The sequence below is a fragment of the Schistocerca gregaria genome, chromosome 7, assembly GCF_023897955.1.
Source record: "Schistocerca gregaria isolate iqSchGreg1 chromosome 7, iqSchGreg1.2, whole genome shotgun sequence".
Taxonomy (NCBI): domain Eukaryota; kingdom Metazoa; phylum Arthropoda; class Insecta; order Orthoptera; family Acrididae; genus Schistocerca; species Schistocerca gregaria.
Genome location: NC_064926.1, coordinates 218,464,811 through 218,479,527, shown reverse-complemented (window position 1 = coordinate 218,479,527; position 14,717 = coordinate 218,464,811). Strand labels below are relative to the sequence as shown.

The 14,717-nt window shown below is 41.5% G+C and overlaps 1 protein-coding gene across 2 annotated transcripts in view; it reads left to right on the top strand.

Moving 5' to 3' along the window:
* LOC126281503 (synaptotagmin-10-like) overlaps positions 1-14,717 on the top strand; it is an 865,953-nt gene that overhangs the window by 588,329 nt on the left and 262,907 nt on the right. The window lies entirely within an intron of this gene.

The window sequence follows — 14,717 nt, the reverse complement described above, 5'->3', positions numbered from 1 at the left end:
CAAAATTGTTGATGTGTTGTGGGGTGTCGGGTGTGCTGTTTTGCATACACCTATGATGTTGAGGTCCGACCTCTGGTGACTACAGAGCAGAAAAGCGCCCAATATGATCATGCAAATTAGTTAAAGGAAATGATAATGTCGCGCAACGGAAAAGTCTTACTGAATGATAATTAATACCGGTGGCTCAATCAAACATGAAAATATGGAGGTCCGCCGCTCGTGGTCGTGCGGTAGCGTTCTCGCTTCCCATGCCCGGGTTCCCGGGTTCGATTCCCGGCGGGGTCAGGTATTTTCTCTGATTTGTGATGACTGGGTGTTGTGTGCTGTCCTTAGGTTAGTTAGGTTTAAGTAGTTCTAAGTTCTAGGGGGCTGATGACCATAGCTGTTAAGTCCCATAGTGCTCAGAGCCATTTTTTGAGAATGTGGGTACCACAACACGCACATGGTCATGTTAATGAGAAGAGGGATCATCTTCCTACATATAAAAGGTAATGTCCTGAGTGACGCATCATCGCCCAGCCAAACCGCTAAGGATAGAAAGTTGAAATTTGCAGAACGTGTGAATGTTATACTGTAGATGTCGTTTAAGAAGGGATTTTTCGAAATTCCAACCCTAAGGGGTGTAATACGGGATGTAGTGTTTTATTGAAAAATGTCACTATTAAAGCAATTTTGAAGCTAGACCTGCGAAAATTGGTATCTGGTTTCTCAGTCAGAAGTAAAGAAATACGTGTTTTAGAATTTTTGGAAATTTAACCTTATGGGGGTGAAATAGTGCGTGATTTTTTTAAAATATATCCTTATTAAAAAACTACTAAAGTATTTTTAAAGCTGTATCTATGAACATTGGTATTTGACTTCTCGGTTATATGTAAAAACCAACGAGTTTCAGTGTTTTTGGAAATTGAACCCCCAAGTGGGTGAAATGGGGAATGAGGTTTTTTATTAAAATGTGTTATTATGAACGCATTTTTAAAGCTATATCTACGAAAATTTAAATTTGGCTTGAAAGGGAAAAATAAAAAAAATAATACGTGTTACACTGTTTTTGTAAATTCAACCCCAATGCGTGTGAAACGGGGAATGAAAGGTTGTTTGGAAATAGTTCATTGCGAAAGCATTTTAAAAGCTAAATCTTTGAAAATTGTTGTTTGACTTCTCGATTAGAGATGATAATATACGTATCTCAGCATTTTTGGAAATGCAATCACAAAGGGTGTAAAACACTGGGTGAAATTTTTTTGCAAAATAAGTTATTACTAGTGAGCTGCTAAAGCAATTTTAAGACTACATCCATCACAACTGATATCTGACTTTTCGGGTAGAAATAAATCAATACGTGTTTCAGTGAAATTCAACTAAGGGAGTGCAATAGGGGATGAAAATGTTTAAGAAAATATTTCGTTACAATTAAAAAAAAATTAAAGCCAAATTTATGAAAATTGGTGTTGCACTTCTCAGCTAGATGTAGAGAAATATTTTTTAGAGGATGAAAGTTACTTTGGAAATATCTCCAAAAGAACGTAAAAGGCATGATTAACAAAGACTACGAACCCGAGCTACCAGAACCGCTTTTGGTCAGAAGTACATTCGGAAAAGACCAAGCTTATATGACCTTAATTAGCGTGGAAAGCTTAGAAGGTGTTGCAATTTGTGAACAACATAAAAATTCGATTAATAAGAATTGTACACCGCTTATTTTATATAACAGTCACAGTCTCCAACCGTGTCTGTATATGACATAACAGCAAATATCTCTGTATGCCATACAGTCTACGCGAGCGAAGAAGCGGGCGCTAAGCTAGTCTAATCTATAGTAGAAACAAGTGGTAACTATAACAGTTAGATTTATTTTCGTGAAATAAAATACTTGCGTTACCCACTGAGGTAAACAATTGGTCACTTAATACTTGGTCATGGGTGGGCATGATAAATGCAAAGTTATGCCGATAACACACAAACACGACCAGTGACTCAACGCACTTTTAGTAAAGTACAGGAAGAACACGGACAAATAGTATCGGACACAGGTGAGACGGCAAATGGGCATACTGAAAGCAGACTACCTAGCTGCGGAGTATTAAAGCGGAATAATCGGATTCTGAAGGGAGCAAAGTAATATCACATCTGTACTGAATCGAATGCAGCGATGGTTCATCTTACCACTCTCGCAGCGCAGTATGTAAGGCGGTGGCAGTAGTGGCTGGATACCCAGAGTTCGTTTCTCTTTCTGTTCTTAGAACTCGAGTGGAAACATTCCTTTGCGACAGCAATGCTCACCTCATCAGTCGTCCAGCAATAAGTCTTCACTCCATAATCTCCAGTGCAAGAGGTACTCTTCCGTCCCCTAACAAGAAGACATTACCTTCTCGTCGCCCTGTGACAGGTCATTACTCTTCAAAAGCCTGAAGGGAACTGTGCTCTTTCCGGGCGCTCTGTAACTTGGCTGCTTTACGACAAAGGAGGAACTCGCCGTTCAGAGGTGGCAGATATTGCAAGTTCTGTCCAGAAAAACCCAAGTAAAGATGATAAACAATCTCCTATTCTTGCGGATTTTTGTTCTTTCCAACCAATAGCGGTCTGACGTGGGTAGGGAGACAAAAAATCTTTCCTCTAACTGGCACCATTCTAAAAAGGACCAATGAGAAGGCTGACAATTAGGTACGGCCGAGAAACTGCATGTTCTACGGAAAATAGCAGTAAGAAACAACCAGAACTCAAGATTGCCGCTAAAGTAACGTACACTGATGAGCCAAAACAAAGTGACCACACGCTTATTAGATTGTTTGCCCGTCTTTGGGACGGAACACATTATTGATTCTGTGTATCAGGGATCCTACAGTTTTTTTGTAGGTTTGTGGAGGTATGAATCGTTCGTCGTCTACCCACAGGTCATGTAATTCGCGCAAATAACGGGCCGCTGATACACGTACGCTGTGAGGGCGCCTGATAGCGACCTACATCGGTTCCATAGGATTTACGAGGCAAAGACAATTATACTGCTGCAAGATTACATCGCCGTCGGGAAGACATCAAGCATGAAGGTATGCAGATGGTTCGCCGCTGTCAGCGTGTTTTTGATTACTACTACAGGTCCCCTGCAAGCGAAGGAGAATGTCTCCCATAGCATCATACTGCTCCCACCAGCCTGCGTCCGTGGAGCGCCGCACGTTTCGAGCCGCCATTCACCTTGATGACGGCGTTCCTGGAGACGACCATCGATCTAGTGTAGCAAAATCGTGAGTCACCCGAAGAGCTAAGAGCCGACACGTTTCCATTGATCGACGGTCGAATCCTGATGGTCCCATGACCACTTCAATCGTAACTGACGATTTCGTTGGCGAATCATGTGAACACATAGGGGTGGTCTGCTGCAGAGCGCCATGTTCAACAATGTACGATGAATGGTGTGCTATGAGACATTCCAGAATTGTACTCTTTCGGCAGAGATGCCACTTTACAGACCAGGCAAGCCTCCGAACCCCATGTTCTGTGAAAAGTCAGGGACGTCCAATCACTTAGCGCCTAGTGGTAGTTTCACTGTTCTTCTACCTCTTTCCTTATATTCTCACGACAGTAGCACGTGACATTCGACCTGTTTCGCCGTTTTCGAGATACTCGTCCACAGGTTCTGCGTAATAATAATCAGCCCTTTATCAAAGTGGCTTACCTGAAGGGGTTTCCCCATTTGCAGCCCCTATCTTCGGAAGGGTGATCCCTCGTCCGAGTCTGCTTCGTTTACATACTTTTGTTACCGCGTTCCGTGCCCGCAACTGCACCAGATGGCATCGAACGTCGCGGTATGCAGTGGTCATAATGTTTTGGCTCATCAGTATAGTTTCACACGCTAAAGTCTGGGAAGCGGCAATAGGCCAGAGACTTCTTATCTTGCTAAAAGGCTTCTAATAACAATTACGTGTTTTCTAGACAGAAAATGGCCATCCCATATCCCTCCTGGACAGCGTAGGATGAGGGAACTGAATGCCTGCCTTCCCCCTCAGGCTGCGGCTTCGCCTAGGGTTCTGAACATTTTGGTGATAGCCAACTCCTTTTATAAGGATTCTTATCTCTTAGTAGCTATCCCTCTGGCTACCGACTGTGGAGAACCTTCACTGTACTAAAAATGGAAGTGAACGGAAAGCAATAAAAGGAAAGAGTCATCGGAGGTACTGAATCTCGATGGCAGTTAGTATGCAGAGTTACTGATCGACTACGTGATCAAGAGAAATGAGCGTAAAAATATTCCGAAACATATTGAGTGGCAGTTTCGGTGAAAACTGGCCACCTAACAAATGCAGGAAAACCTCCACAGTATCGAAGCTTCACGCAGAGTCTAGTAGATCGTCAGTACTGCATAAAAGTATGCGGAAATGCCCCCACATTGTTCAATTATAAAATTGATCATTACAGATAGTAACAACCGCAAAATGTCTTCAAGTAAACGCCCATATCAATGTAAACAAGAACAATTATCAAATAAAGTTGTGGGAAAAGGAGATGCCAGACTGAGATTGATAAGACACATCCTTAGAAGAGATAACTTACACACGAAACACGTAGCTTACAAAACCCCTCTTTCGATCGTTTCTTGTGTTTTCTTCGTCCGTCTGAGACCATTAAGTTTTAAGATTAATAGAGGAGATAAAGAAGATCCAAATAAGAGTGGCCCGTATCGTCGCAAGCTATTATTATAGGCCTAAGCGCAACAGCGTTACGGAGGTGCTCGTAAGACTACAGTGGCGGACCCTGCAAATGAGGCGTCGTGCATCACGGAGAGAGACATTGTTGAAATTCTGATATGTCATCTTCCAAGAAGAGACAGGCAACGTATTATTTCTTGTCAAGTACATTTGGTGAAAAGAACCTGACGGAGAAAAAGAAAAATTCCTGACCTTCAGCCGGTCGGTGTGGCAGTGCGGTTCTAGACGCTTCAGCCTGGAAGCGCGTGACCGCTATGGTAGCAGGTTCGAATCCTGCCTTGGGCATGGATGTGTGTCATGTCCTTAGGTTAGTTAAGTTTAAGTAGTTCTAAGTTCTAGGGGACTGATGACCACAGATGTTAAGTCCCATAGTGCTCAGAGCCATTTGAACCATTTGAACCTGACCTACCAGAAGATTACCGCCAATCGTTCTTCCCAGACACCATCAGCGATTGGAATAGGAAAAGGGATACCTGTAGTACATTCCGCCACACACGAAAAGTTCCTTGTAGAGTGTACTCGTAATTGTAGATCGCTAGAATAAGTTGGGTGATAAATCCCATTTTGAAATACTTTTGGACCTACAGCATGCCTCAAATGTCAGGGGCAAGAATAATTTGAGAGTTGCTCAAAGTGAACAGTGCAAACCGCAACTAATAAGTACGTTCTCACCGACGTACTAAGAGACAAGCGCACTTCGTTAGCTAACAAGGACATTTAAAGTTCTTCTGGATTTACATGAAACGTGTCCGTGATAATATCAATCAGCATTTTGACACCAGTACCGTGTGTCTCACAGATTTCTCTGAGACTCTTGGCCCCCTAGACTGCAAACTCTGCCAGCTGACTGATCACCTTTGTGATATAACATAACTTTTCAGCCGTGCCCAAATGTTCGCCTCCTGTAATGTAACCCAATGAATCTTCACTGCCGATTAAAACTGCCTTCCAAGCGGGAATTTAGCCTTTCCGCGACAACGCTGTCCGCAGTGAACCATTTCTGTCAGCGTTTTGGGTCAACTCGAATCTTCAGAATATTATCAGCGCCCCCACTTCTCCAGGATGCACATCAGTTGCCTGCAAACACTGTTGGAGTGCCGCTTCACTGCAGCCAGTGCGCCCCCCAGACCTAGCGGTTTCTTCACATTTGTACGAGCATTTACTGCTAACGTTCCCTTACTTGCAAAGCCGATTTTACCATTAAACTATTTTAGAATCGTTGGCATTTCCTTTTTACACTATTTCTCGACAATTCTGAAAATTTACGTAGCAGAAAAATACTCATTATAACCAAATACAGTACTTTTCTATAGAGGGCGAGTTTTTTTGTCTTGAGAAAATAAAATATCTCAGAAACTGTGAGTGGGATTAAAAAACAGAAAAATACGTGTTTAATATTTTTAAAAGTGCTATCCGGCGTCCGGCGATACCAATGCTGACTGCATTAGCCCAGGAGATAAGGCAGGGGACAACTTTGAAATATTACACACGAACATCACATTTTTACTGTAGATTCGGATGTTAAGTCCCATAGTCCTCAGAGCCTTTTTTTAGTTGTGCTGCCATAAATGGTGCTGTAAGAGACAAATAACACAGCTGAGTACCAAAACGGTATTAACACGGGAAAAATGCATTGTTTCAAAAAAACGAAAACCAGGTGTGTTCAGTAATTGTGAAAAAGCTTGTTTGAGGTATGTCCTTTCACCTCTCACCAACAGAATTTTTGTTTGTAAGAATTGTTTCGCAGCAAGTGCTCAAAACGCCGCCGCCCACTTCGATGTACTTATTTATCCTCACATGGAATGAGTAGACACAACTGAGAAGTGTTTCCGATGTAGTTTGCTAGCGTGCATTACTGATACTCTAAATCGTCTCGTCCTGTATTTGTAGCACTTCTTTATAAACTTCTTCCTTCAAGTAACCTCACAAATAAGTAAGGTGAAGTAAGGTACGGTATCATTTTGTCGCTGGTTTTGACCTTCTGACGATTTTACTAGCTGCCAAATAACAGTATCACCTGCAAACAATCAAGAGGGCTTCTCAGGCTGTCTCATAAATCTTTTATATAGATTAGAAGCCGGAGAGGGTCTATAACATTTACGTGGGGAACGCCAAATATCACTTCTGTTTTAATCGATGATTTTCCTTTGATTACTACCTGCTCTGCCCTTTCTGACAGGAAATCATGAATAAACACAACTGAAGTGATACTCCATAGGCCACGATTTGCTTCGATGTCTGTTGTGAGCAAATCTAGAATTACAGAATCAATTTGTGATGTGTTGTCGAACGCATTAACTGTTTCGTGAGAATAGATTTTATGTTTCAGAAGAACGATATTTTCTGAATCCGTGTTGACTATGTGTCAGTAGATCGTTAAGTTCGATGCAGTTCACAATACCCGAACACAACGTATATGCCAGAACCTTACTGCATATCGACAACATTGATGGCGGTCTGTAATTCATCGGACTGTTCCTGTTTCCTTTCTTCAGTGCTGGATTGACCTGTGCAACTTCCCAGTCTTTTAGTACGACTGTTAAATATGGGACTATTGTATCAGCATACTCTGAAAGGAACCGAATTGGTATGATGTGTGGGTCGGGAGACTTATTTTTATGAAGTTATTTAAGTTACTTCCCTACACCGTGGATATCTGCTTCCAAGTTACTCATATTGACAGCTGTTTTTGATTCTAATTCTGGAATATTTTCCTCGTCTACTTTGGTGGAGGTATTTCGGAAAACTTTCTTTAATAACTCCGCTTTGGTGGCTCTGTCAACGGTTATATTACGATAGGTATAGCGCATTGAAGGTAGTGATAGTTTCTTACCACTCTTGCACTTTACACATGACCGGAAATTCTTTGGGTTTTCTGTCAGACCTCGAGACAAGGTTTAGTTGAGGAATCTGTTTAAAGCATCTTACATTGCAGTCCATGACAAGGTTCAAGCTTCAGTAAAAAATCGCCAGTCTTGGAGATTTTGTGTTCTTTTGACTTTGGAATGCTATTTTCGTCGCTTCTCCAACATTGTTGTCACTTGTTTTGTGCACCAGGCGGAATAAGTATCATCTTTTATTCGTCATAAGTCTCTCAAATGTCTCCGTTACTATTTCTTTGAATTTAGGCTACACTTACATAGTTAGCTGGGAAGTAGTGGGGACTAGGAAGGAGTCAAGCGAATTTTTATCTGCACTTTTGAGTAGACATATTTTGCGTTCATTTTTGGTTGATTTGGATGTTACGGTGACCCGTCGTGCTACAGCTACCTAGTAGTCACTAACCCTTGTATTCGTCATGATGCCTATTTTCTCGGGTTTATTTGTTGTTAAGAGGTCAAGTATGTTCGCCCAACCATTTACACTTCCAGTGGGCTCCTGAGTAAGCTGCTCAAAATAACTTACGGAGAACGCCTTTAGTACGATTTCTGACAATGCCTTATACGTACCACAGGTTTTTAACATGTATCTTCGCCAACATATCGAGAGTAGATAAGTGACCACCAACTATTATTGTATGAGTGGGGTACCTATTTGATGTGATAATCATGTTTTCTTCTAAATGTTCAGTATGTGAATCATCTTAGTCGAGGATAGGTAAAAGAAACCATTTATTAATTTATTCCTGTTGGTAAGTATAACCATTATCCATACTAACATACAGGAACCATCCACTTCAGTTTCGCTACAAGATGAACTACTTCTAACAACAACAAGCATTCCGCCAGCAACCGTATGCAATCTGTCGTTTCTGAACACTGTTAGTTCCTGTGTCAAACTTTTGGCTGAAGTTATATCCGAGTTTGGCGAGCTTTCGGTGCCTATAACGATTTGAGCTTCAGTGCTTTCTATTAACGCTTGGAGTTTTGGTTTTTTTCTGACACAGCTGCGACAATTTACAAGTACTGGTTGTTGCACTGTCAATCCTTTTCCTGAGTTTGTTCTGTGCCCTTTAAGACTGAAGTCCTGTCTGTACTTTCCCGACACTCTCTAACTAAAAAAACCACACGGTCGGTTCTTTTACGGATTAGTATCCACTAGGCAAGCTCTGCACATCCTAGAGATTTTCAAGCGAAATGTCCTGTATGAAAATGTTCTGGAATCAGACATACAGCTGCGAATTACACTTTCTGAGGGATACAGTAACGCCAAGCTTAAAATACACATACGAAAAAAATTTGCGCCATCAACATGTCTTCTGTAGTTCGTGTTTGGGAACCTCTTCCTCAATACTCTTTTGAATACAGAAAATCGCTACGTACGGCCACTTATGTAGTTCTCTGTGAACTGGTCAGTGCGGTTTGCGTATATTGTTTGTCAACATGCCGTAGAGGGTCATTTCAAGATCAGACTGTGCAAACGTTTTCAGTCTAGACAAGAAGGGTTTTCAGCACAGGAAGTTGGTCGCTGAATTGTCGTACACTACAGCGACGCCATTCGAACATTCAACCGGTGTCAACAGGACAATGGTAGACCACATATGGCACAACTGTCTGCGTGAAGCGGACCAAGATTCCGAGAACTGTTTCCGATATAATGACATGTATGGGAGCACCTTGCACTTTCAAGGTGTCTTAGTGTAAGTATATTAAACTTTAAGAAACTGTTTCAACAGTAGTGGACCATGTTGCCTGAGAAGAGGACATAACAGCTTTGTGACGGAGTGGATGAATGTCATACTGATAAGCGGGCTCATGCTGCCGAGTTCTTTGTCAATATGGCTTGCTGTTGTAATCACTGAAATAACGCCTCAATCCGTGAAGTTTCATTTTGTTTCCTCCTTCCTTTCTGAGTGCTTCACTTCTGTCGTCAGGCTGGGTATTTCACAGTAAATTACGCTTCTTCTTTCATTACCTGTTCTACTTGAATCGAAGCCCACAAGTTCGTAAATATCCAGGTGGTACAAAACTTTTTTGGGTTTTCATAATCTTGGTTACAAAGGGATCTGTTGAGACCACAATAATGACCGTAAAAGTAAAAAAAGAAGAGGTTGTCATTGCGTTCCAAACTTGAAGTACAATGTATGTACCCCAAAAACATTAGATTCATTGCATTTATACCTCTGTGGTTCACTGCGGTGCTATCCCCGTGACGTCACTCTGACGTACTCTAGCCCAGTTTCGACTGTTGGGGATTTCTACTGACTTTCGTGATCATATCCCAAATAGCATCTAGTGCTTGGATTGTGTAGAGACCCAATTGTTTCATCAAAAATGTCAGCTTGCGTCGTTTACGGGTATTTTAATCGATCCCATCATAATCTAAAGTTTAAAGGAATCACATTTCATTCGTAAGTGGAGTTGTACAAGAAAAATTTTCTTTTGTATACACTAATTATGCTTGCGCTGTTTACTTTTGTTGTAGTGCTTTTATTTCTGTCACTTGACGTTAGATTTCCTATCAGTTCTGTCCCGCTGATATTTCAATAATCGTTCACTCTGTTGACGTGCACAATATACGGTAACATGCCTTGCTTCTTTCCTCGTTGCACACGTTTCTAGCCTAATAAAGGACGCGAAGGTAAGTTCTTTTGCAACTGTGAACATTATAAAAGTTGTGCATACGAGTTGAAAACTGAAACTGTGACGAACAAGAAGCGGTACCAGTAAGAAACAAGCATTGGTTTCAGAGTTCAATTTCATTTGCTATCGATACAAATATAGTAGAGGTGTAATTGAATGGATTACGAAGGTATTCTTTGCACATTATATCCTTCTCTCCTTGGTTATTTTAAATATATCACCAAAATGCAATTTGTATTAAGGACCACAAATGTGTCGAATTACTAGAGCAAATACGCATTCAAGAACAGAAAAACGTTCGAAATTGCCTTCCTGACATTATGTTATTCAGAGCACTGTAATTTTTAGTATTTGAAACGGCTGTTGAGTGCACACAACTGAAATAATGAACAAGATGCAATCGTAAACAGTAGTCTGCTAATGTTTTGAAGTATTTAAAATGACGGCCCCACCCACTCCACTGAAGTTTATTGACCCATCTCACTTCTTTTTTACCTCCATGAGAATGACGAACTCCACTGGCTCAGGATATGCTACAAGCTTTCCCGGTACACCACATTTGAACTGTTTATATGTGTAATTCTCTTGCGAACAAGCCAGTGATTACCATACGTGTTTTTATTGTTGACAAAATGGGAAAATTGGGGGCTTTATATTAAGTATATACCTTAATAGGATATCGATTGTATATCAGTAACAGAATAAATGGTAACAATTGTCTTGAATGACTTTAAAATGACTTTACAAAATAAGTGTAAGTGATAATAATCTACTTTACACACTTTTACTAACAGTCATAAATTCTCACGGTGTATTATCGTAGCTTAAATAACTTCGATATACGTATAAACGGAAAAACATGCCTGTGGAGAAGTTACGCCCGAGTTCTAGAAAACTTTATAAACGTCCAGACTCTTCAATTGAATATTTTACAAATGAAAATAGGTTCAAATGTGCCCAAAAACCAGATGGTATCGCATATTTCTGTTGAAGGCATAAATTCCTACAGCACTTGATATATTACACATGGTTACTGGCTTCAATGTTTAAGTTCTAACGAGTGCTCAAACTAACCGAAAAATGGCTTGATATGATTTGTTGTTAAAAGCAAACAAGCTGCTGCCACGGCTTACGAGGTGCTTTGATCGTCTTGAAAGAACATCACCGGCAGTCGTGGGCAAGCAACACGCCTCGTTTAACGCTGGGGGGAGCGCAGACTCCGGAGTACAAAGGAGCCTGCTATCTGCACCGTCGCGACAGCCCTACAGTCTTCTGACGTCTCGCGGCCTGGCATCTCAAAGCAGTGATATCCAGCGAGATAGTCGGGAAAGGCTCCGCCTTCCTCGCCACCAGCCATTTTGTGGTGTTTCCCAGCTCTTACCATCTTGTCATGTGGGGAACCGCATTTCTCGTTGCTCCCACGCAAGTATACTTATGGTTTCCCTAAATCACTTGAAGTAACTGCACGGAAAAGCGCACGGCTGATTTCCTTCCGCCTCCATCTCCTTTTGAATCATCACTCTTCTGACTGACTTGATGCGGCCCACCACGAATTCGCCGGCCGAGGTGGCCGAGCGGTTCTAGGCGCTACGGTCTGGAACTTAGCGACTGTTACTGTCGCAGGTTCGAATCCTGCCTCGGGCATGGATGTGTGTGATGTCCTTAGGTTAGTTAGGTTTAAGTAGTTCTAAGTTCTAGGGGACTGATGACCTCAGAAGTTAAGTCCCATAGTGATCAGAGCCATTTCAACCACGAATTCCTTCTGTGCCAACCTCTTCATCTCAGACTAGCACTTGCAACCTACAGTCTCAATTTTTTTGCTGGATGTATTTCAACATCTCTGTTCCTCTGCAGTTTTCACCTTCTGCAACTCCCTCAAGTACCATGGAAGTTATTCCGGGATGCCTTAACAGATGTCCTATTACGCTGTCACTTCAGTTGTCAGTGTTTTCCAATCATTCTTTTCCTCGACGATACTCCAAAGAACTTCCTCATTCCTTACCTTATCTGTCAACCTCATTTTCGACATTACTCTGTAGCACCACATCTCAAATGCTTCGATTCTTTTCTTACCCCACAGTCAATGTTTTACTGCCGTAAAATGTCGTGCTCAAAACGTACATTCTCAAAAATGTCTTCCTCAAATTAAGGCCTATGTTTGATACTAGTAGACTTCTCTTCGACAGGAATGCCCTGCTCTTTTTGCCACTGGTGGTCTGCTTTCTACATTCTCCTTACCCCGTCCGTATGAATTATTTTGCAGCCAGAGTAGCAGAATTCCTTAACTTCATCTACTCCGTAACCACCAGTTCTGATTTTAAATTTCTCGCTGTTCTCAGTTCTGCTACTTCTCATTACTTTCGTTTTCTGTTCATTCCATTCAGCAGATCCTGTAATGTCATCAGCAAATCTTATCATTTATACCCTTTCCCCTTGAATTTTAATTCCATTCTTGAATCTTTGTTTTATTTTCATTATCGCCTCTTCGATGTATAGATTGAATAGTTGGGGCGAAAGACTACTTCCTATCTGACATCCTTTTTTATCCGAAACCTGCTATTCCAAACTTATGTTGCGAATCTAATTTTCCATCCTTCTTTTGTTGAGTAGGCTTCAGTGTTTTGTACGTGCGAATTGTTTAGTAAGTCGTGGGATTTGAACACTGTATAGACCTGTCCCAGCCTCCAACGCCCTGGTCGCTGAAATCGGGTGACGCGAAACACTTAGCTGTCTGTAATCATGAGGTGGTCAACCAAAATCCAACCACCCTACTAACAAAAACAGCGCGTTCCAACCTAGAGTCAGTTTGTGCCTAGGGGGTGAAATGAACTTTTCTAAACAATATTTACTTTAAAAAAATATTTTCCTTGCACTCTGATTTTTGTTAGCTCATCCTCTATTTTCAAATACTGAAAAATGAAACCAAAGTGCTTTTTCTTGGACTCCGCAAGAACAACAGGTTGGACATAGTTTTCTGATGAAGCAGAACTATCAAGATTTTGGCTTAAGGTTGGCGGCGAGTGTTTGATATTATCGAGAAAATCATTACGAATACGCATTACATTCACCGTAACTTGCAGGCAGTGATACTTCATTTATTTCACAAGAATACTTTTGAAAAGTAAGTTTAGCAATGCTCTCACATCAGGCCTCAGAGAATTAGTTCATGAAAGCTACTCGCCGGAAAACTTTTTATGTCACTGCAAATAAGAGGTTGTTCTGAGCTCCAAACCTGTTGTAAACCTGGGGACAATATTTAAAAGAGATACCAAATAGAAAAACCTGAACTACACGAAGAAATATGGTAAATTAAATATAAGGGGAAGTGAAATGGAAGCGGCACAAGGATAAAAAGTAAGTAAACAGTTTATTATTTCGAGAATGATTGCCATAACAGTTAATACATTTTACTTCACTACTTCACTATAAGACACTACGGCCAATGCCTTCATGGAAAGATGTTTGTTGTTGGCTGTTAGTTGCACCCAGGCGTTCACCTGTTTGTCTGAAGCAAATCGAAGGCCACAAATGTCTCCCTAAAGGCTCCAAAAATATGAGATCGCATTTGGGGGAGTGAGGGGGGTGGGGGGGAGGGAGAGGTGGGGACTGTATGTTGTAAGTGTAAGGGCTATCCAGCGAAACTTCAGCAGCGTACTGGAAACAACACACACAACATGTGGGCGGGCATTTTGTTGGGAGGTCGTTTCGACTACGCTGCACAGGTTTCGCTAGGAAGCCCTTACACGTCCTCCAGACAGACCCGGTCTCTCCCCGTGCGAATTCCATATTTTTGGAGCCTTGTAGAAAGACATTCGTGGGCGACCATTTGTTACGGACGAAGAGGCGAACGCCTGGGTACAATCTCGTTTCCGTAAACAAACGCAAACATTTTTCCATGAAGGCATTGGTCGTCTTGACTCACAGTGGGGTAAATGTATTAACTGTTACGGTGATTACTTTGGAAGTAATAAACAGTTAGTTTTCCATTTGTCTCGTTTTCATCTGACTTCCCTTTACACGAGTAAAAAGATAGCAATGGATAATTTCCGTTTTATGTAGGTGCCTAAAGCGCCCGTGTTGGGGCCATATTTTCTTACATGACAACTTGTGTAATTGTGAACAAAGCATCATACCTCTGAAGCAATCCATTATGAACAGATCGAGAGGTCGGAGTAGAAGGAAGGAAGGAAGGAAGAAAGCAAGATTAGGGTTAACGTCCCTTTGACATCGTCGCAATCGTCCTTGACTTTATAAAAAAACCAGAGCGTTTAGTAGAATTCTGTCACAAGGTACTACAGACAACTAAAGCGAGGAATCGAATGAACTTGGAGCAAAACTTTATAGTGTGTATGGCACCAACACAAGCATTAAAGATATTGTGAGAAGTAAATGCATTTCCAGCTATTAATCGACAAAGTGAAGTGATAATCTCGCCACGGAGGAAACACATACAGTCCGGTACTCTTGCAAATGGATCGCTGTCACTCTCCGTACA